Here is a 20,626-nt window from a genome sequence, read left to right on the forward strand (position 1 = left end):
GCGGCGAGGTGTCCGGGTACCAGGCCCGTGCGGGATGCCCGAGGGGCCTCGGAGGAAGTGCGTCCAGTGTGGGCGCAGCCCGCCCTGCCGCTGCCAGGAACCTGTCAGCGGTTCTCAACCTGTGGGTCGCGACCCCTTTGGGGGTCGAACGACCCTTTCACAGGGGTCGCCTAAGACCATCCTGCATATCAGATATTTACTTTATGATTCATAACAGTAGCAACATTACAGTTATGAAGTAGCAATGAAAATAATTTTATGGTTGGGTCACAACATGAGGAACTGTCTTTAAAGGGCCAGAAGGTTGAGAACCACTGTCAGTGAGTGTAGAGTAGATCGTTAACCGACGTCCACCATTTCTGGAAAAGTCCTATTTCCCAGACTTTCGTGAAATAGTCAGGACTTCTAAATCTGGAGGGGATTGTGCATCATTTCAGGGAAGAAGAGAGATGCGAAAGTGGACTGGCTCCGGGAAGTGCGGGTGATGGGTTTGGACCTGTGCCTGGTCCGTCCCCCCCCCCCTCCCCCAGCACACACACCTGAGACACGTGTTCAGGATGCGGGTGGGTGCCCACTCTCCAAAAAGTACACATTCCCGCCGGATCCGAAGGAGAATTTAAAAATGGGTCTGACCCCAGGATCTTGACTTCTACAAAGGGAAAGCATGCATCAAGTAAAGCCAGCCACGCCTGTGGTTCGGTGGCGCCTCGCACCTACCTGCATTTTGGCATTTGTCACACTGGGCTGAAGTGAGGTGTTCACCTTTCCTCTTCCCCAGAGGCCCAAGAGTCCTAGAGAGTGGATACCAGGGCTTGTGCTTTGAATCTGCCTCTGCACTTCCGAGTACACCATGGGCGCTGCATAAATGCTTTCCTAGATGAGCGCATGGTGGGGGTAATAGTAAAGTGCTGTGAGGCGCTTGGAAAGAATTAATTTCAGCTGAGGAACGGGATCAGAGCAGGCTTCCTGAGAGCGGGCATTTCAGCTGGATCCTGACCGAGCCCTAGATGACGGGAGAGGCCATTCCAGGGCAAGAGAACGACTTAAGCAAAGGAGGGAACCTGCAACAGGTGGGAACTGGTGGGTATGAGAACGGGATACTTGGGGGCACAGAAAAGGTAGGTGGGGGCAGAGGTGGAAGGTGGTGAATGTCTTGCCATAGAGGTTACAGCCAGGAAATGCTCAAAACCATCTTATTTAATGGTCTGGAATGTGAACGTGCAAATATGAAATAAATAAGGAATATGGAATGGATATACAAAAAAAGTCAAAAGAAAAAATAAGGGGGGCAGGTTACCAGGGAATTTCAGAAAACTTATATGAAACTGAAAAGAAATGCCCAGGAAAACCCCTGGCTTGTGACTCTGGGAACATAAACATGTTAACAGCATTTGGTGGAGGAAAAGGAAAGAAAAGAGGTGACAGTGGAACTAATGTTTTCATTAAAGACCTTTGACCATTACAGTGTTTCTCATCTGTGAAGAATGAATGGGTTATAAAAAACAGGAAAAGATATTAGACCTCATTATCAAGAAAGAAATGGAACTCGAAACAAGAAAACAGTGATACACTGGAAACAAGATAAATGTTTATCATTAAGGGAATCAAACTAAACAGTCCCACAATTAATAAAATATTATGCAGCCATTAAAAGTGAAGTATATTTATTGGAAAGATGTTCACATGCATTGTTATGTGAAGAAACACATTATAAGTCAACATGTCTGGAAGGACCTGTCTGGAATGTTAGCAGTAGTTCTCTCTAGATGCTTTGATTATTAGTCATTTTTTACTTTCTACTTCAAACTTGTGAGTATTGTCTGAATTTTAACCATGAGTAATTATTACCTCTTTCATTAGAAAATTAATAAACACATCCTCTATAATAATAAAAGCATAATACGCTAATTAGACTGGACAGCCAAACGACCTTCTGGACATCATTCTGGATGTTTTTTCTGGATGAAGCCGCGGCAGTGGGGGCTGAGGCATAGGCAGTTAGGGACGATCAGGCAGGCAGGCGAACAGGTAGGGATGATCAGGCAGGCAGGCAGAGTGGTTAGGGGTGGTCAGGCAGGCAGGCAGGAGAGCAGTTAGGAGCCAGTGGTCCTGGATTTCGAGAGGGATGTCCAACTGCCGGTTTAGGCCAGATCCTGCAGGGATCCCTGTGAGATCGGGCCTAAACTGGCAGGTGGACATCCCCAAGGAGTCCCAGATTGTGAGAGGGTGCAGGCCGGGCTGAGGGACTCCCCGCCCGTGCACGAATTTTGTGCACTGGGCCTCTAGTACATAATAAAAGGCTAATATGCAAATAGACCAAACAGCAGAACTACTGGTCACTATGACACACACTGACCAACAGGGGGTAGACACTCAATGCAGGAGCTGCTCCCTAGTGGTCAGTGCACTCCCACGGGGGGCACACCGCTCAGCTACAAGCCGGGCTCATGGCTGGCAAGTGCAGCGGCAGTGGAGGGAGCCTCTCCCGCCTCCACTGCAGGCAGGTGGTAAGGAGCAAGGGGTCCCAGACTGTGAGAGGGATGTCTGACTGCAAGCTTAGGCCCGATTCCCAGGGGAGCAGGCCTAAGCAGGCAGGCGGACATCTCCCAAAGGGTACAAGACTGGGAGAGGGCACAGGCCAGGCTGAGGGACCCTCCCCCCTGCCCCAGTGCATGATTTTCATGCACCGGGTCTCTAGTGTGGCCATAAAAACTCTGATGTAGGTGATATAGCACAGCTTCTGTAGGCCAGAAGTCCAAAGTCAAGGCAGGGGGAGGGTTGGTTCTTTCTGAGGCTGTGCGGGAAGGATCTGTTCCTTGGGCTTGTAGATGGCCATCTTCTCCCACTGTCCTTACATCCTCTTTCCTCTGTGCATGTCTGTCCCTCTGTCCAAGTTTCCCCTTTTCATATGGACACCGGTCATAGTGTATGAGGGTACGCCCTAATGACCTCATCTTAACTACTCATATCTACAATGACATCATCTTCAAGTAAGGCCACACTTGAGGGTATTGGGGGTTAGGACTTCAATATATGAATTTGGAGGGGATTTAATTTGACCCATAACAGATTGGTAGCAAATCCTTTGCAAGTCAGGTGGTTTCCAATACCTTGCTTTCAACAAAATTGATGGAAGAAAGAAATAGTGTTGTCAGCTGATAGATCATTAAAACTAATATTTGACAATGGATTATCATGTGATTTGGGGCAGTGAAGTTGGAAGGAGTTCTAAAAATTAAAGGACATTTTTATTAAAAGACTCTTTTCATTTCCATCTTCCTATTTATCAGAGCAAGGATTTTTCATCTCTAGAAAATGGAAAATAGAAATAGAATGGATGCTAAACACTTTGTCATTGTAGCCATAAGTAATATTTATCCACAATAATATAATGTTTGGAAAGGGGACAGCATCATCTATCTTATTAAGAAATGTAAGCTTCCAATAATACTTGCTTTTTTATGTTAGTATTTATCAAAATAGTCTATTCATTCAGGTTGTTTCAATCAATTGTGCAATACTAGTAATGATAACTCGATCAAGAAAACACTTAAAGCCTAGGGTCACAGGAATTTGTAAGTGTATAAATTTATATTTTTATACATAAGCTTGATAAATAAAAGTATGACAGGATGCTCAGTAAAAGATGTTCATCATAAATAACACATTAGCATAAATTCTGAAGGGGAAGTAGATGGAAATAAAATTTCAAAGAGAAAACAAAAAATACATAAATTTTGCTTGCTAAGGATAAGCTTGTTTGTATATTTCTTTTTTTTTCTATTATATTTTTTTTTGTATATTTCTTAAATGGATGATGGTGAGTAACAAACTGTTATAGGATTTAGATGCCATTTGTACACATTTAAAATAGTGATGCAACAGTTTTATTTTAAAATGTCAATATTGCCCTAGGTAGTTTGGCTCAGTGGACAGAGCATCAGCCTGCGGACTGAAGGGCCCCAAGTTTGATTCCGGTCAAGGGCGCATGCCCAGGTTGCAGGCTCGATCCCCAGTAGGGAGCATGCAAGAGGCAGCCGATCAATGATTCTCTCTCATCATTGATGTTTCTATCTCTCCCTCTCCTTTCCTCTCTGAAATCAATACAAATATATTTTTTAAAAAATAATTAAAAATAAAATGTCAATTTTGCAATACGCTAGCAATTACATTTTTGCAACAAAATATTTAAATTTATGATAAAAATTATGCCAGTTGTTAAGTGTGCAAAGAAAAGCACAAGTTTATAAACTATTCAGGGTCCTTGAGCAGAACTGTAAAGACTGATTCAGGATATGGTGCCAACGTTTGTATTGTTCTTCAGGTGTCTGGAGGTCTCAGGGGACATTCAGAGTGTCTTGTGCAGCTCACTGTTAACCCAAGGAAAACATCTGAGCTTCACCTGCAGAAGGAATCATGGGATTGGGTGCACGCTGGCAATCTTGGATTCCTTTCTGAGATGCAGGGTGGCATAAAAAATGCATGGTCTTCAAACCACAATGAGATACCACTTCTCACCCATTAGGATGGCTATTATCCAAAGAAAAGAAAAGGAATAAAGGAAAGAAGTGTTGGCAAGGATGTGAAGAAATTGGAACCCTGTGCAATGCTATTGGGAATGTAAAATGGTGCAACTACTGTGGAAAATGGTATGAAAGTTTCTTACAAAATTAAAAATAGAACTAGCATAAGATCCAACAATTCCACTTTTGGGTATATACCCCAAATAATAAAAAATGGGGATTCAGACATTTTTACCGACATGTTCAAAGAACAGCCAAATGGTGGCTATTATGCCCATCAACAGAACAAATAAACAAAATGTAGTATGTTCACACAATGGAGTATTATTCAATCTTAAAAAACAAGGAGCCCTGGTCAAATGGCTCAGCTTGTTGGAGCATGATCCCATACACCAAAAAGGTTGTAGGTTTGATTCCTGGTCAGGGCACATACCTAGGTTGCAGGTTCAATTCCAAGTTGGGGAGCATATGGAAGATGTTTCTTTTCTCTCTCTCTCTCTCTCACTCTCTCTCTCTCCCTTCCTCTCTAAAAAATCAATAAACATATCCTCTGGTGAGGGTTTTTTTTAAAGGAAATTCTGACACATGCTACAACATGGATGTACCTTGAAGACATTATGCTCAGTGAAATAAGCCAGACACAAAAAGCCAAATACAGTATGGTTCTACTTATATGAGGTCCCTAGAGTAGTGAAATTCATAGAGACAGAAATTAGAAAGGTCAGTGTTTAATATTAATAGTATTGTTGTATTTTGTTATTGTTTAATGGGTACAGAGCTTCAGTTTTATAAGATGGCAGATGTTCTAGAGATGATGGTGATGATGGTTATACAATATGAATGTTATTAATGCCACTGAACTGTACACTTAAAATGGCTAAAATGATACATTTTATGGTGTGTATATTTTACATTTTTTACATGCATGGCCCTTGTACTCAGATATGCTAGTAAGTGACCTTGAACAGTTTTGCTTAAGTTCCTGAGTCTCAGAAAGGAGCTAAAAATGCTTAACGTGGAGGCTTGTTGTGAGTATTGAACACAAGCAGATGCATTGTGAGAGCTGGAGTGTGCACCCAGATGCCCTTTTTAGGACTGAGGTGTCATAGTCCAGCTGCTGCACTGTTGACTGCTGGTGGCCCATGGCCGGCACCTCTTCAGGCATCTGCCAACCCCAAGGGAGCTGCCTCGCCCAGCTTTGCCACCCTCTCAGGAGACACCAACTGGTTGATGCCAGCTTACAAGGTCCAGCCCTTTGCCTCAACTGGGAAAACTCTGAAGGGTCATCCCAACGCCATGGGCCCCAGCAGGATCAGTTCAGGAGACACCCTCTGCCTCCTCCAGTTGGCCTGTCTCCCGTTCTTACAGCCAGAGAGCAAGTCTCCTACATACGGTCTCAGAGTCTGCTCCCAGGTATCTCTCCCCTGCTCACAGTTCCTGGGAGCTTCCCATTGTCCTCAGAATGAAACCTGACATGCTTATTTCCCGCAAGGCCCTCCATGGCTTAGTCATTTGTCCGTCTACTCTTCTGCCTCCTCCTCCTCCCTCATCCCATCCCAGCCACACTGGGCCTTGAGCACACCACCCTCATCTCACCGTGGACACCAGTCTCCCCAGGTCACATCATCAGAGGGGCTGCCCTAAAGCATCCCCTCCATGCACCTGGATCCCCCCATGCCTTTACCCTGCTTTGCTGTTCTTCACAGCATTTATCATTGACATGATATTAGATACTTGTCTATAAGCACTAGAATGTGGGTTCCCCAAAGGCAGGCACTGTCTGTCCCTGTGGCCTGTGGTATTCCCAGAAACTAGGATGCCTGGCACATAAGAGGCACTCAAGAAACATTCGTGGAAAGAATTCACGGTAGTGTACACCAAGCACATCACAGTGCATGGCGTGTAAGTCAGGGGCTCAACAGATGGTACCTATTATTATTTCACTAGAGGCCTAATGCACGAAATTTGTGCAAGGATAGGCCTTCGCAGCCCCAGCTGCCTTATGGCCCCGGCTGCCTCGCGGCCCCACCCCCTGCCCTCACCCACCTTGGCCTGACGCTGCCCGCGTCTGCCACCACACACCCCTGGTTCCCCAGTTCCACGGAGCCCCCCAATGATCACCCCACAGAGGGTGGCCTGGGCCTCCCTCTTTGGGACGATCGCGGAGCCCCTCCCATCGATCGCCCCTGGGGCAATCAAGGGGCAATGGCGGGCCCACTGACCAATAGCATCATACCCACCTTGGCTGGCCTGGCGCCAGTGCGTGTCATAGTGTGGTCATCTGGAAGGTTGTCTGGATGGTCGTTCCGCTGTTCAGACATTCGGTCGATTTGCATATTATGCTTTTATTATTATAGATTATATTTCCTGTCTGTCCAGCTCAGACAGTGGATGTTAGACAGGGTCCTTCTTTTGTACACCCTTTATAGTGCTGGGCACAAAATCACTCAATCAATAAATACTGTTTAATTGGATTTGACTTGTTCTAAAACCAATGGTGAGGGAGAACTGATTGTTTTTGTCCAAGCTGGCTGGCTGGTTCTACTTCATTTGAATGGCCAAGATTCTATCACATCACGTCAGGTCTCTATTAAAATTATGATCAGACTCCATCCATCACATCCCGGGGCAAGAAGACAGCCCGGGAGAGTCATCCTGGCCACTCTCGGTGACGGAGGTGACTCTGAGGTCCTGTATGACATTTCTTCACTCTGGTCATCAAATAGTGTCAATATTACGCAATAATCTTTCAGAAATGACTACTAACGGGGAGGTGATAGATGTGATCTCTGCCCCAAATCACTTAAAATCCAAACTTGCTGAGCAGAAGAGAGAAGTGAGGCCCCGCTATTTTCCACCTCTTCCCTCCCGTTCTCATTGCCCTGGGCAACTTCCCCCTCTTCCCCGCTCCCCTTGAGGCCTGACAAGGACACCCCACCTGGCATCCCTCGGGGTTTGACATCCCACGCTCTGGGCTGTGTAATGACGGCACATTTTATGAATTATATGGCATGTGGCGTCACCTGCTTTGCCATATTCTGGGAGCAGCAAATACATATGTAGAATTTAAATGCCATTCCCTTACTATACAGTTATCATGTATCTCTGCACAGTGGACGAGCCTTCAGAACGCTACGTGGAAATGGTGACAATTCTTCGCTCTTCTTCCCTTTGCAGATAGATGCAAGAAATCCAAGGGAAGCCGCATCCTCACAGCTGGGGGTGCACACCCAGCGAGGGCAGGATGGCGACCGCTGTGTGCCAGGCTCCCTGCTGGGAACCCACGTTCATTTAGTAATTTAATCCACACAGCTTCGAGGTGGGTGTTATTATCCTCCATTACAGAGGAGGAAAGAGAGAGATTAAGGCTTGTTCGTTGGGTCACCCCAATGGTAAGTAGTAAACAGAGATTTGAACTAAACATTCTCTGATTCCAGAGTGTCTTCTAGGACCCGGCGCCCTTGGGCTGGTTACTCACTTTTGTGCGCCCAAGCTGGGTGATCCTTCTTTATAGCTCCCATTCTACCCTGGATCTTATTAAAAACAAAAACAAAAAAAAAACTACAAAACGTCCTACCAGACTAAAAATATTATAAAGCTACAAAAATCAAAACAGAGCAGTGAGCCCTGGCCAGTGGTTCTCAGTGGTCAGAGCATAGGCCCAGGCACCAGAGGGTGGTGGGTTTGATTCCCTGTCAAGGGTACGTACTTGGGTTGTGAGTTTGCCCCCCACCCCTGGTCAGGGTGCATTCAAGAGGCAAGCAGTCAATGTGTCTCTCTCACATTGATGTTCTCTCTCCCCCCCCCCAACCCCCGCCCGCCCTTCCAGTCTCTGAAAAGCAATGGGAAAAATATCCTTGGGTGAGGAGTAACAAACAAACAAACAAAACAAAACAAAAAAAAACCAGAACAGTGAGCAGTGAAACAATAGAGCTTAGAAATCAGCATGGGTATTTGATAAAGGAAGCATTTCCAATCATTTCGATAAATGGATTATTCTACAAATGGCATTGGGAAACCTGGTTGGTAAAGCAAGTAGGTGCCCAATAAGTGAGTGTAAATTCTACATTGTGCAATTAAATGAGATGGCACATGCTGTCCAGCTCCCACAGTGACTGCTGGGAAGAGATTCAGGTGACTTTTGAGTTCTGGATTTTTAAGTCTCTGTTCTACATAGAACTCTGGTCTTGACTTCTCACAGTCTCTTACAATACTTTCGATTTACAAAGTGTTTTCACTACCCCATGGTGCAGGGCAGGTGCTGATTCCCACTCTCTGTATAAGGACACCGACGCTCAGGGAGGTTAAGTTCACAGCTGGTGTGCCTTGTGAAACTTAACCACGGGCTTCCTAATTCCTCCTGTAACTCTTTCTGTTGGACTCTATATATAGCCTCTCCCCACCCCTGCCCTCACATTCACACCCACACAATTCAAACAATGGGAAAGAAATAACATCACTACATTAGCACAATAACTGTGTTAATTTCTCTGTATCCCCGGTCAGCCTTTGTCCATAGCAAACTTACTTTACATAATTGCAATCATAGTTTAATTACAATTTAGTGGCCCATTTTCCACTTAGCACTGTAAGTCCCCAATGCTTTTTATAGTTTTGTAGCAAATGAGTGAGGTACATCCTTACTGTCTTACCCGATCCTCTTCCTTAAATTCATCCATGTAAATCTCCATCTCTAATCCAATTGCTCTTAAATGAATTTCTTTCACAGGAGCGAGTGCATGCAATTGTGTGCCTCTTTTCAGGCAGCCGGTTACCTCCCCGCCCCCTCCAAGAAGTCGCGTGTCTTTTCCCCAATCCATGGGTAGCTTCTCGGGGGTGAACATGCAAGAGCTCTTCTGCAGACCTTTGCCCCCGTGTAAGCAGCGGAGGGGCGTCTGCGGCCTCTCAGAGCTTAGGACCATTGCGCTCCTGTTGGGGATGCACTTCCCACTCTGTTTTCTTTTCTTTTTTTTTTTTTTCCTATAGACCAATATGTCCATAATAACACACTTGTATTATAAAAAAAACAAAAACTGGAAACAACTTAGACATCCATCACAGGACAATAAACAAATTATTGTATCTTCATACAATGGAATATTATCCAGGAATAAAAATAAATGAACTCCAGCTGCATGGCCCGCATGGATGAATGTCAGAAACATTTTGTTGAAGGGGGGAAAGCAAGGAATACATGCATACCCCACTCTGTTTTCACCTGTGGCTTCCCAAGTTAGCTTCCCAGGACAGTCAGCACGAAAACCTCGATTCACCCCATGCTCTCCTCCCTGGCCAGAGAGAAATGGCAACCTGAACATTTTCCTCACCTTTTTGTATGCGGTATGATTCATGGACAACAGACTCTGCTTAGATTATTGAATAAGTCACTGTTTCCAATCATCCACTCCGTGTTTAAAGAGAGAGACGTTTTCCATACTTACTGTTCCACTCTCTCTATTTCAGGAGATGAGAACGGCCTCATGGAAACATACCCGGACCTGGCTGGGCTCTGTTTGGAAACAAGTATATGAAGAGAGACATGGACAAGATACATTTGTGGTCAGTGCCTGTCCTGAATGCTCCATAGGTCAAGGTCAGTCTACTTACACTAAGGAGTTATGAGGCCTTAAAAAGGCAGTATTCAGATGGGCTGTCAACAAACACCTAGTGGACGTCTGTGCACAGCTGTCAGACGTCTGAAGGTGGTACACCGTCCCTGCTCTCAACATGGTGATTCTCTACACCAAGTTGTGTGGCAGACAAACACTGGCAACATCTGCCAAAAGAGGGTGACATAATAAGAGGGTTGTCATATTTTTTTAGTTTTATTTTTCAATTACAGTTTACATCCAATGTTATTGTGTATAGTTTCAGGTGTACAGCTTAGTGGTTAGACAATCCTATACTTTACAAAGTATTCCCCCTGATATTTCCAGTACCCACCCGGCACCACACATAGTTATTACAATATTATTGACTATATCCCCTATGCTGTACTGTACATCCCTGTGACTATTCTGTAACTACCAATCTGTACTTCTTAATCCCTTCACCTTTTTCACCCAATTCCCTAAGCCCTCTCTCCTCTGGCAACAACCAGTCTGTTCTCTGAGTCTGTTTCAAATTTGTTTGTTGGGTTATGTTGTTGTTTAGAATCCATATATAAGTGAAGTCGTATGGGAACTGTCTTTCTCTGACTGATTTATTTTACTTAGCATAATAGGGGGTTGTAATATTTTTGTGAAAGGTGGTGAAGTTCTTTTACTTAATTAAAAGAGAAAATAAAGCTACAGAATGGCATTAATAACTGGGAAAGATGCTATTATGATTTGGTTTTGTTTTCAGACATCTAATTATAAAACATTTGTGCAAGGGGAAGAGCAGGGATCGGGGTTTTTCTAAGAACTTTATCAACAATGCAGCTCTTTTCTTTTTCACCATTAAGGAGCCTTTCTTGGGCAAAGAAGCCCTAATTCCATGTTGGGAGCAAAGAAGGAAAATTGACGACTTAGTACATCCCATATTGATTGTAACGTTCCATGACTCAGCGAAGATGGTTAGCAATGGCCGAACGTGTTTGAATGTTATGCTTTGGTGAGGCATGGGCATGGCCAATACCGAGAGGTATAGCAGCTGCGATTCAGTGCGGGAAGAGCAGCCTCGGCCCGAGAAAACACCTGAGAAAAATGTGGCACTATAGTAACAAGCCAAACCGCTGGCATTGTCGGTAGCTGTGATTTCACTTTATTGATTGTCTCCCGTGAAACATGAGGCTCTTTATTTGAATCATTTGTATAGGTGTCGTATTGGGTTAATTGCAAAGCAACTGGATTTAATAATAATATAACGGTGTATCATGGACATCGATTCCTAGAATTGTGAGGTGTGAATTGCAGTTGATCATGAGATGCTATGAGATGAGCAAGTCCCAGGCTAATCGTGCAAATTTAAGCTGCCCAGGGTGAGCTTTAACTTACATGTCAGTTCGGATTGTTATTGCAAACACTTTATAGGCCTGGAACATGATTGGTTATAAACGGGATGCCCTTGAACTTGAATTGTTTTAAAAAGCATAGCTTTATGCTGAGTTAACAGCATGCCATTCAGATCAGTACCAATGTAAACACAGAGGCTGAAGGCTTTCTGCTTTCTTGCAGGTTTTCATAGCTGCTAAGATTATTTCACTCTTAGCGAGGCCAGTCTGGCTCTGTTAGCCCACTGAGTGAGAAACGCAAGAATGGTTCTCAAAATTAATAGAAATTCCCTAAAAAGCAAGGATGTGCACTAATGACCAAGTTCAAGTTCATTATTTCCTAACAACTGAAGAACAGCATATTATATATTTGCATAATTATTTTTATGTTTAAAATTGGTGGCTATTTTTCACTTTTCCAGTTGAAGGATAATTCTTTCCAAGAAGAGAGGGAAATAGATTTTATAAAAAAAATCTCATATGCATATGATAAAGAAAAACTGAATAAAAAATTCAAGACAAATATGAGTAGGAAAATTAAGAGTCTGGGGGAAAGAAAAAAAAAAGGATGAGGCAGAGGAGGAATAGAAAGAGAAAAGGATAAGTTATAAAATGAGAAGATTGAGTAACACGGTAAACATTGGCACAATATAGGCACTCAGTAAGTGTTCTGATCAATGACTGGTTAGCCAAGCTTAAAGACAAAGTTATAAAGAAAGTTAGTAATGCATCAAAATATATTGCTTAGACAGCTGTTTTTGATACGTCTAAGTAAAAGCAACACATATTCTTTTTTTTAGGCCAAACCTTGCTATGTGAATTCACTCTAATTGTTTTCACCAGTTATGTTTCCTCTGTTGAACATTTTAACTGGCACAATTGCTACAGCATATTCTCAACTTGGAGAGGTCACCGGGAGAATCCCTGACTTCCACAATTCATCCAAGTCCATAATGCAAAATCACCCACCTAAACCAAACGCTTCTCACCTCCCTTCCGCTCTGATGAGGCTGACTTTCTCACCAACTCAAAGAGAATGGAGGGAGAGGGGGAACTAAATGAAAAACAAAATCAAATACACTCAGCAAGCGTGTTTACCTATGAAGATACTAGCTATGGTTGTTGGTTCACTCCAGGTCGATCTTTTATGAGCACACGCACCTGGAAACGACCATGCGAGGACACAGCGAGAGGGTAGCATCTGCAAGCCAGAGAGAGGCCTCAGCGGAAATCAACCTGATGACACTTTGATCACAGACTTCCAGCCTCCAGAACTGTAAGAAAATAAATTTTGGTTGTTTAAGCTAAAACAAAACAAAAGTGTCAAGGCTGCTCAGAACTAAAAACGATGAGGACCCCCAAATCTCCACTGTGTTTAGCCACATGAAGGTCACGGGAGACCTTTGACAAAGCTGGTTGTTACCAGAATGATGAGGAAGAAACCCAGCTCACGGGCGCCACACACAGCCTCTGGTGTCCCTGCGGGCCAAACACAAGGACAAGAATGGGGCAAGGTCCCGGCGCCCCATGCATAGCATCAGCACCGCTCAACCTTACATTCAAGTCCTGCCGACAGAGCTTGCTCAGCTCACTAACATCCCCCGTGTCTACACAGTAGCATGTCCTGCCCCCCTTTCTCCACCCTCTGTAGAGGTTAAGAAAAAAATTATAGCTCCCAACCATGATAAAACCATTATTTAACATCATTTTATGGGTACTTAGGAAAACAGGATTAACTACAGATGCCACAATTTTGTTATAAAACCAAACAAACTCAAAAAGTTTATCCACATTAAGTTAATTTAACTAAAAGAATGTACCCCAAACCACATGCAATGGAAGAAAAAAAGAAAACTTTCCACTGAATTATATATATGTGTGTGTATATATATATATATATATACACACATACATACTTTTAAATTAGTTTTTTTAGGGGGTTGGGGGATGAAGAAAGAATCCTTGCTTATTTCCCCTAATTTCTGATTCAGATTGCTCTTACAAATGTTGTGACTACATATTTCTAGCTTATTCATTTATAAAATAATCTGATTCATTTTGTCTTTTTACAAAATTCTTTGTTGTATAAACCACTGTTTTGACCTATCTCTCAGGCTTGGTCATTTCTTTCTCATCCACTTCTGTCACCTCATACTTCCGGTCTCTGGCCCCGACTCCCAACTCATTTTGCCGGCTAGAATCCTATTCCTAAAATCCTGTTTTAATTGTTTCTCTGCCCTTTCAAAAACTTACAATGCCCCCCTCCCTCTCCCCCCCCCCCCCCCTCCCCCCCCCCCCAGTTCCCATCACATGAAATATTAAATTCCCTACTTAGAACACAGGACTGGCCACAGTCTGTTCCCATTCGACTCACTCAGTTGTTGTAACTACTCCCCAAAGTACAACTTCCACTTCCCTCAGGCTAGCATCAGAACCAGCACCCACACTTCTATTTGCCTTCCCCCTATGCTTTGATACCCACTCGGAAATGGCCTCCACAAGTCCCTTCACATGACTGCATATCACCCATCTTTCAAGGCCCAGAAGGAAAAATCTGCACATAGAAGTTGCTTATCCTATATAATAAAAGGCTAATATGCAAACTGACCAAACGGTGGAACAACCATCACTATGATGCACACTGACCACCAGGGGGCAGATGCTCAATGAGGAGCTGCCCTCTGGTGGTCAGTGTGCTCCCACAGGGGGAGTGCCACTCAGCCAGAAGCCAGGCTCACGGCAGTCAGACATCCTCTGAGGGCTCCTGGACTGCGAGAGGGCGCAGGCCAGGCTAAGGGACCCCCCACCCCCGCGCATGATTTTCGTGCACTGGGCTTCTAGTCTTCTATAAGAAATTTGCCCGTAAAAAAAAAAAAATTTAATGGAGAGTTTACCAGGCTCTTTAAATGAATTACCATCTCAGGATAGCCCTTTGAGGTGGGCGACATTTTGCAGATAATGAAACTAAGGATTAAGTTCATCTATGGACAGCACCTAGCACAGTGCCTACCCATAACAAGGATGAGGTCAATGTTGACTGTCATTGTGCTTACTAGAAGGATTCACTGGTTCTCCCAGGTCACACAAAAGTATGTAAAAGAGTTAGAATTCGAACTCTGGCTTTTCATTTGCCAGGAACAGTAATGCTCTGTTTGCACTGCTGCTACCTTGCCCAGCTTCCTCAACGACTGCCGTCAACATTGATTTCCTGTCTGAATTCCTTAGCCGTTGGCGTGTCTGTGCCACTCTGTTTTGCACTTGATGGCTACTTTACTTGGACTTCTACTTTTTCTTCAGTATATGTCTCATTGCAGCTTGGCCAAGAGTAAAGACTAGCAACCAGCTCTCATAATGTTTGTTGATTTCAGTGGTATATACTCCTACCAGGGTCAATTTCAAGATACCAAAGCCAAGTCAACTAACTCATAGAATGGTTACAATTTTAATAATCAGCTCTTTAGAGTTGGTGCAGGCTGCCTGCAACACGCCCCTGGTACTAAGGATTAGACGTCATACTGTATTTTCTTGTCAAGTGTGTAGTGCCAAGGATAGTGCTAAGCAAATAGGATGCATGACCATGTATCTGGAACTTCTGGTTCAAGGTTGCAAATGCGTATAAACATTTACTTAGCCTACTCCCCCAAATCCCATTGAAATCATGGTACACAAAAACTAATGCTTCCATAATAGTGCTTAAAGGAGAAAGGATGCCGACACTGATTAGAACAGCCGTGGGCAAACTATGGCCTGCGGGCCGGATCCGGCCCGTTTGAAATGAATAAAACTAAAAAAAAAAAAAAAGACCATACCCTTTTATGTAATGATGTTTACTTTGAATTTATATTAGTTCACACAAACACTCCATCCATGTTTGTGTTCCGGCCCTCCGGTCCAGTTTAAGAACCCATTGTGGCCCTCGAGTCAAAAAGTTTGCCCACCCCTGGATTAGAAACTTTGACAAATTTATGAAAGAGAAGAAAGCAGGTGGACTCCTATTGATGGATAAGCCAAAGAAAATCACAAACTGAAACACTGGTGAAGTCTGCCATAGAGATGGGAGCCACTCTTCCCAGGGAGACGCGAAGCTCAGCAGGTATGGAGAGCTTAAGTGGACAGTGGAGCAAATAATCAGGGTAGTTCATTAAAGGCTAAGGAATAGCTGAGCCAGTCTGTCCCCGCCCCTTCTACATATTTTGAACATCGTGTGCCCAGCTACAGGTCTCAGGATTGCTTTCTAAATCAAGTGCAATATTTCTCTGGGGAAGACCCCCACTGTGGATATGTGGGGCTGGAGAAATAAAACAGAGCCTGTGCAAATTCTGAACTTCCAGATGCACGCAGAAGGGGAAACGGGGCAGCTTCAGTAGCCCCACCAAAGTCTACTCTGTTCACAACTGTAGGTTCTCAGTATCTGTTCAGTGAATGAACAAACGAACCATATAGCTTTGGGGCAAATGAATGACTCTTTAGGCAACGCGACAGCCTAAGCAAATGCACAGAAATTCTGGATTATTTAAAACCATTCAAATTTGTTTTAACAGCCAAGTTGGAGAGAAGGGGGAGGGAAATCTCCAAGTGGCACAGAGAAAGAGAAACATCAAAGGCAAGGTGTGAAGAACAAGCTGCATGGCTCATCTCCCTTGCAGCCGGGGTAACCCTGCCTGTGCTGCAGTTTTAGCCAACAAGACTTAAGCCAGTGGTTCTCAACCTTCCTAATGCCGTGACCCTTTAATACAGTTCCTCATGTTGTGGTGACCCCCAACCATAAAATTATTTTCGTTGCTACTTCCTAACTGTAATTTTGCTACTGTTACGAATCGTCATGTAAATATCTGATATGCAGGATGTATTTTCATTGTTACAAATGGAACATAATTAAAGCATAGTGATTAATCACAAAAACAATATGTAATTGTATATGTGTTTTCCGATGGTCTTAGGCGACCCCTGTGAAAGGGTCGTTCGACCCCCAAAGGGGTCGAGACCCACAGGTTGAGAACCGCTGACTTAAGTGGAAGTGGGCTAGGGATTTCTGGGTAAGTTTGGCTTTTCTGATCTGGGGGCCATCCCTTCCTCCTTGTTGCTTCCCTCTCTCTCTCCTACCTGGACAGTGGCTGTGAGGCTGGACGAGCCAAATTGCCACATGAAACAGGCAGAAGGATGAAAGCCACGGCTGAGCGATGGAGGGGCAGGGAGATACATGAGGAAAAGGACACAGATGACAGTATTTCTTCCCTGCTCTGCCTACATCCAACATGTTCGTTATGTTAGAAGAACAAAACCACTACAGTCAGGTTCGGTTGCATCTCTAGGTAATACGTGATGTGTCTGGGAACTTGGATGGAAGAAAAACACCTTTGAGAAATGGAAACTCCAAGCCTGAGGTACATGTGTATATGGGTTCTGAATTTATGCTGCCTGCTTGACTTAAAAATCCTAAGTTGAGATATTTCATTAAATAAAAAGTCAAGCTCAGACTCTAGTTCTAGTAGTAAAAATAAACACTCACTCCTTGGGAACACTTTTACATCTCTTAGGAAGGGAAAAAATTAAAGATACGTTCACAGTAAAAAATTACAAGGTCCATGAAGGAATAAACGATGGTGAGGTGAGTCAACAGATATAACAGAAGGAAGAATCAGCATTCAGAGAACTGCATAAAAAGAGGACACGACTAAAGATATAAGCACAATCATAGAAATCATAATAAAAAAATACATAAAAACAATACAATAAGCAAATTTGAAGATGAATCAAACTGAGTCTCTATAAAGGGAAAACATAGTCACTGAAATTAAAAATGCAATGAACAGGATAATGAATAAATAAGACAAAAGTGAAGAAAGAATATATAAACCAGAAGATAGATTGGAGGAAATTTCTCAGAATGCAGGACAGAGAAACTATGAAATTGTATTTAAGTGCTTTGGAAAATAGATCAAGAAATTTCAAAATATACACCAAGTAGAAATTCCAGACAGAACAAAGAATAGAAATTTGAGGAAGAGAAGATTTTAAGAACGTAACACCCGAGTTTTCCATAACTAGAGTAAAATCCAAGTCTTCAGATTTTGGAAGCATGCAAATGCCCTCGCAATAGTCAAAGGACTGTGGGATATAATTACATCTCTTCCAACTCAAGCTGGCCATGGGTACAATATCAGTAGAAAAATTTGCTCACGTTTTTTATTGTTAAGTTTATGGCAACTAAAAATATAATCCCTGCTCTTTTGTCTTTTCTCAAAGTGATGACAAAGATTTCTGCCTAGATACCAAGACCACCGGACATGACATCCTGGGCCAGACCAAAGACCTCTCATTGACTCTAGACCTTTCATTGGCCCCAAGAATCCTTTGAGGACTCCCAGTTCATATGATCTCTACCACTCCAGCCAGAGGGGCGATTTGGAAATGTCATTACCCCCAATTTACTCTCTCTCTTTTTTTAATCCTCAGCTGAGGATATGTTTTTTTATTGATTTTAGAGGGAGAGAGGAATGAAGAGTGAGAGAAGGAGAGAGAGAGAGAGAGAGAGAGAGAGAGAGAGAGAGAAACATCAATGTGAGACAAATATCGATTGATTGACTCATGTACACAACCCCACCAGGATCAAGCCCGCAACCTAGGTATGGGCCCTGACCAGGAATGGAACCCAAAAACTTTTGGTGTACAGGACGATGCTCCAACCAACTGAGCCACCTGACCAGGGCCCAATTCTTTTTTTAAATGGAGGTATAATTTACATATTCTAAAATGCACATATTTTAAATTGCAATTCTATTATTGTTGATGAACCTATACACCCATCCCAATCAAGGTACAACGTAAAGTCATTTTTAAAGGAAACATTATCTGGATGGACTCAATAGCAATAAAACGCAATAGCTTCTATTTCCAAATCTTACATTTGCAATCTTAGAAATAGCATCCAAGACTTGGAGATAATGAGAGACAGTGTAGGAAATAGTACATTTCACCCCATCTCTAAGAATAGTTCTATTTTCCATAGTAATTTAGATAAGAAACAGAAAATGCTATAAATCACTGCAAAGTGATTTGTACTTTAAAGTACACATCTTAACATTGGTGTGCTGAAAAGTGATTAATCACACTTTATTTTCCTCTCAAATTTTCCCATGCTGCCACAGGAATAAGCTGAAACACCTTATCTTCTGTCCTATCTGAAACATCTGAATTGACAGCCTAGGCCAACTTCCATCCTAGCAACGGGGTGCAGGGCTACAAATAGTTCTCTTCAAGTCAAAGGAAAATAACAAATACAAGAACACCCACTCTGAAGTTCCTTTATTTTGGTTTAAACCTCCCTTAACAGGCTCTTTTCAAGTCTTTGGAGCATTATTAAATGATCCGCTATTGATTTCCCGTGCTTAGCGCCGGTGAAATGGAGAGACTTGAAGACTAATGACTGGCGTCCACTCACTGTCTAAAGCACAGGTACAAAGGCAGAAGGAGCACTCGGAGCGCATTCCTACAACCATCCTCGAAACTGAAATTTCAACACCGGGAAATAGGACAGGAGGGAAACAGGCCACAGAATTCAACTCATCTCTCTCACTTAAATGTAGCACGCTGCTATTTCTGTTACTTATCTTGGGACATTTTATAAATATTGGTATATTTTGCTATTCAGCATGAAGCTGTATGCTTACTTTCTACCTTTGAAATCCAAATTTCCAGAGACTCACTTTTAGGAAAGCATTCCTCTATTTTCAGCTTCATTCTCCATGGGCCATTTATTTGCAATCCAGAGCCATTGGGAAACTAGAGGTAAGAATCTGCCCTACCAGTTTCTACCTTAAAAAGAAAAGCTTTCAAGATAAACAAACCAATTTTTTAAATGGGGAAAAGAGAAAAACAGGTGTTTCCCTAAGCAGGGGAGGGGGGGGGGTGGGAGGGTGGTCACATAAATTCAACCTCATAAATAATCAGGAAAATGCAAATTAAAAAGAAGACACCATTTCACATCCCACCAGATTAGTAAAATTTTGTAATCTGACAATACTTTTAACAAGAATATTTTATCATTAAACTCAATTGTGTTTAATACCCAAGCTATCTACACTGGGGGGGGGGGCGTTAAAACATATGCCCCTTTCTCCTTAAAAGCATATATATTTTTTAAAAGGGGTATAAAGAAAGGCATTGACTCTGTAAAAAGTAGTCGTCACACTTTATTCTTTCAGCGTATTCCAAATTTAGGGGTAAATCTATGGCTCAGAAAACCCCTGGTGACTAAGCCCGCTTCCAGCCTTGGCATGGCCAGCCGTCCCAATCCTGGCTGACTCTGCCAGGAGGCAGAATTACACATTTGCACATGGTTAAACAGTTTCGTCACTGAAGTAGATTTAAACTAGCTTTAAAAGAAGGAAAAGAAAACATTCGGTGCATTCCACATGTTCCCCTAAGTATATTGTACCGTCAAGTCATGCTGCATGGTGCATTCCTCAGAACTCCCAAACACTACTTAAATGGTGCACATAAATCACTGCATCCTGGTGAAATACAGCTGTCTCCTCCAGGAGAAGTAAGGGGTGACGCCTGGGGTGAGGACCCCTCCCTGCTCAGCAAGAATCCACGGCAATTTGAAGGGACCCACACTGTCTCGAAGGCTGGAAAGCTTGCGGGGTTCTCTTCCTTTCTGCTACCCATCCACCACAATCTTTGGGTTAAAGGCTCTTGTTTCAAAAAACTGGTGAATTCTACCTTCTGACCACACGATCCATCTCAGCAGTTCCAGCGTGTGTGAACTGTGGGATCCCAAGGGCGCAAAGTATTGTCAGAATGGATCAGTGAAGAGAGCAACTCAGAGGGAAGATGGAAGAGGGTGCAGAACCCAGAGATGAATAAAGACATGCACGGGGGGTGAGTAAGCTCCTAGCAAAACGACTCTTTTTTTTACCAAAGAATTCACCTTGGGACGCATGAAACTCACAGACGCGACTGGATGGACAACAAAGCTGTTTACACATCACAAACCCTGGGGTAGCCAGAACCTGGGCCTGCGTTCTAGACGCTTCCTCTGGAAAGGAGCCCGCCCCGAGGGGGAGGGGCGGGGCCTGGGAAAGGAAGGGGCGGGCCGCGAGGGGAGGGGCCTGGGAAGGGAAGGGGC

General features: G+C 43.4%; 1 long non-coding RNA gene across 2 annotated transcripts; it reads right to left on the reverse strand.

Moving 5' to 3' along the window:
* Positions 1 to 8,390: 8,390 nt before the first annotated feature.
* Positions 8,391 to 20,563, reverse strand: LOC106727245. 2 transcript variants are annotated; one of them, XR_001363411.1, is made up of 5 exons: positions 20,429 to 20,563; positions 12,595 to 12,770; positions 10,131 to 10,299; positions 9,731 to 10,032; positions 8,391 to 9,475 (listed from the first exon to the last, which is right to left on the reverse strand). It is a non-coding gene; the product is annotated as an uncharacterized LOC106727245 (long non-coding RNA). The 2 variants fall into 2 exon arrangements; XR_001363412.1 differs by lacking the exons at positions 8,391 to 9,475; positions 12,595 to 12,770 and having other exon boundaries at positions 9,611 to 10,032.
* Between the last annotated feature and the right edge of the window lie 63 nt (positions 20,564 to 20,626).

This window comes from Myotis brandtii, unplaced genomic scaffold, assembly GCF_000412655.1.
Source record: "Myotis brandtii unplaced genomic scaffold, ASM41265v1 scaffold395, whole genome shotgun sequence".
Classification (NCBI taxonomy): Eukaryota; Metazoa; Chordata; class Mammalia; order Chiroptera; family Vespertilionidae; genus Myotis; species Myotis brandtii.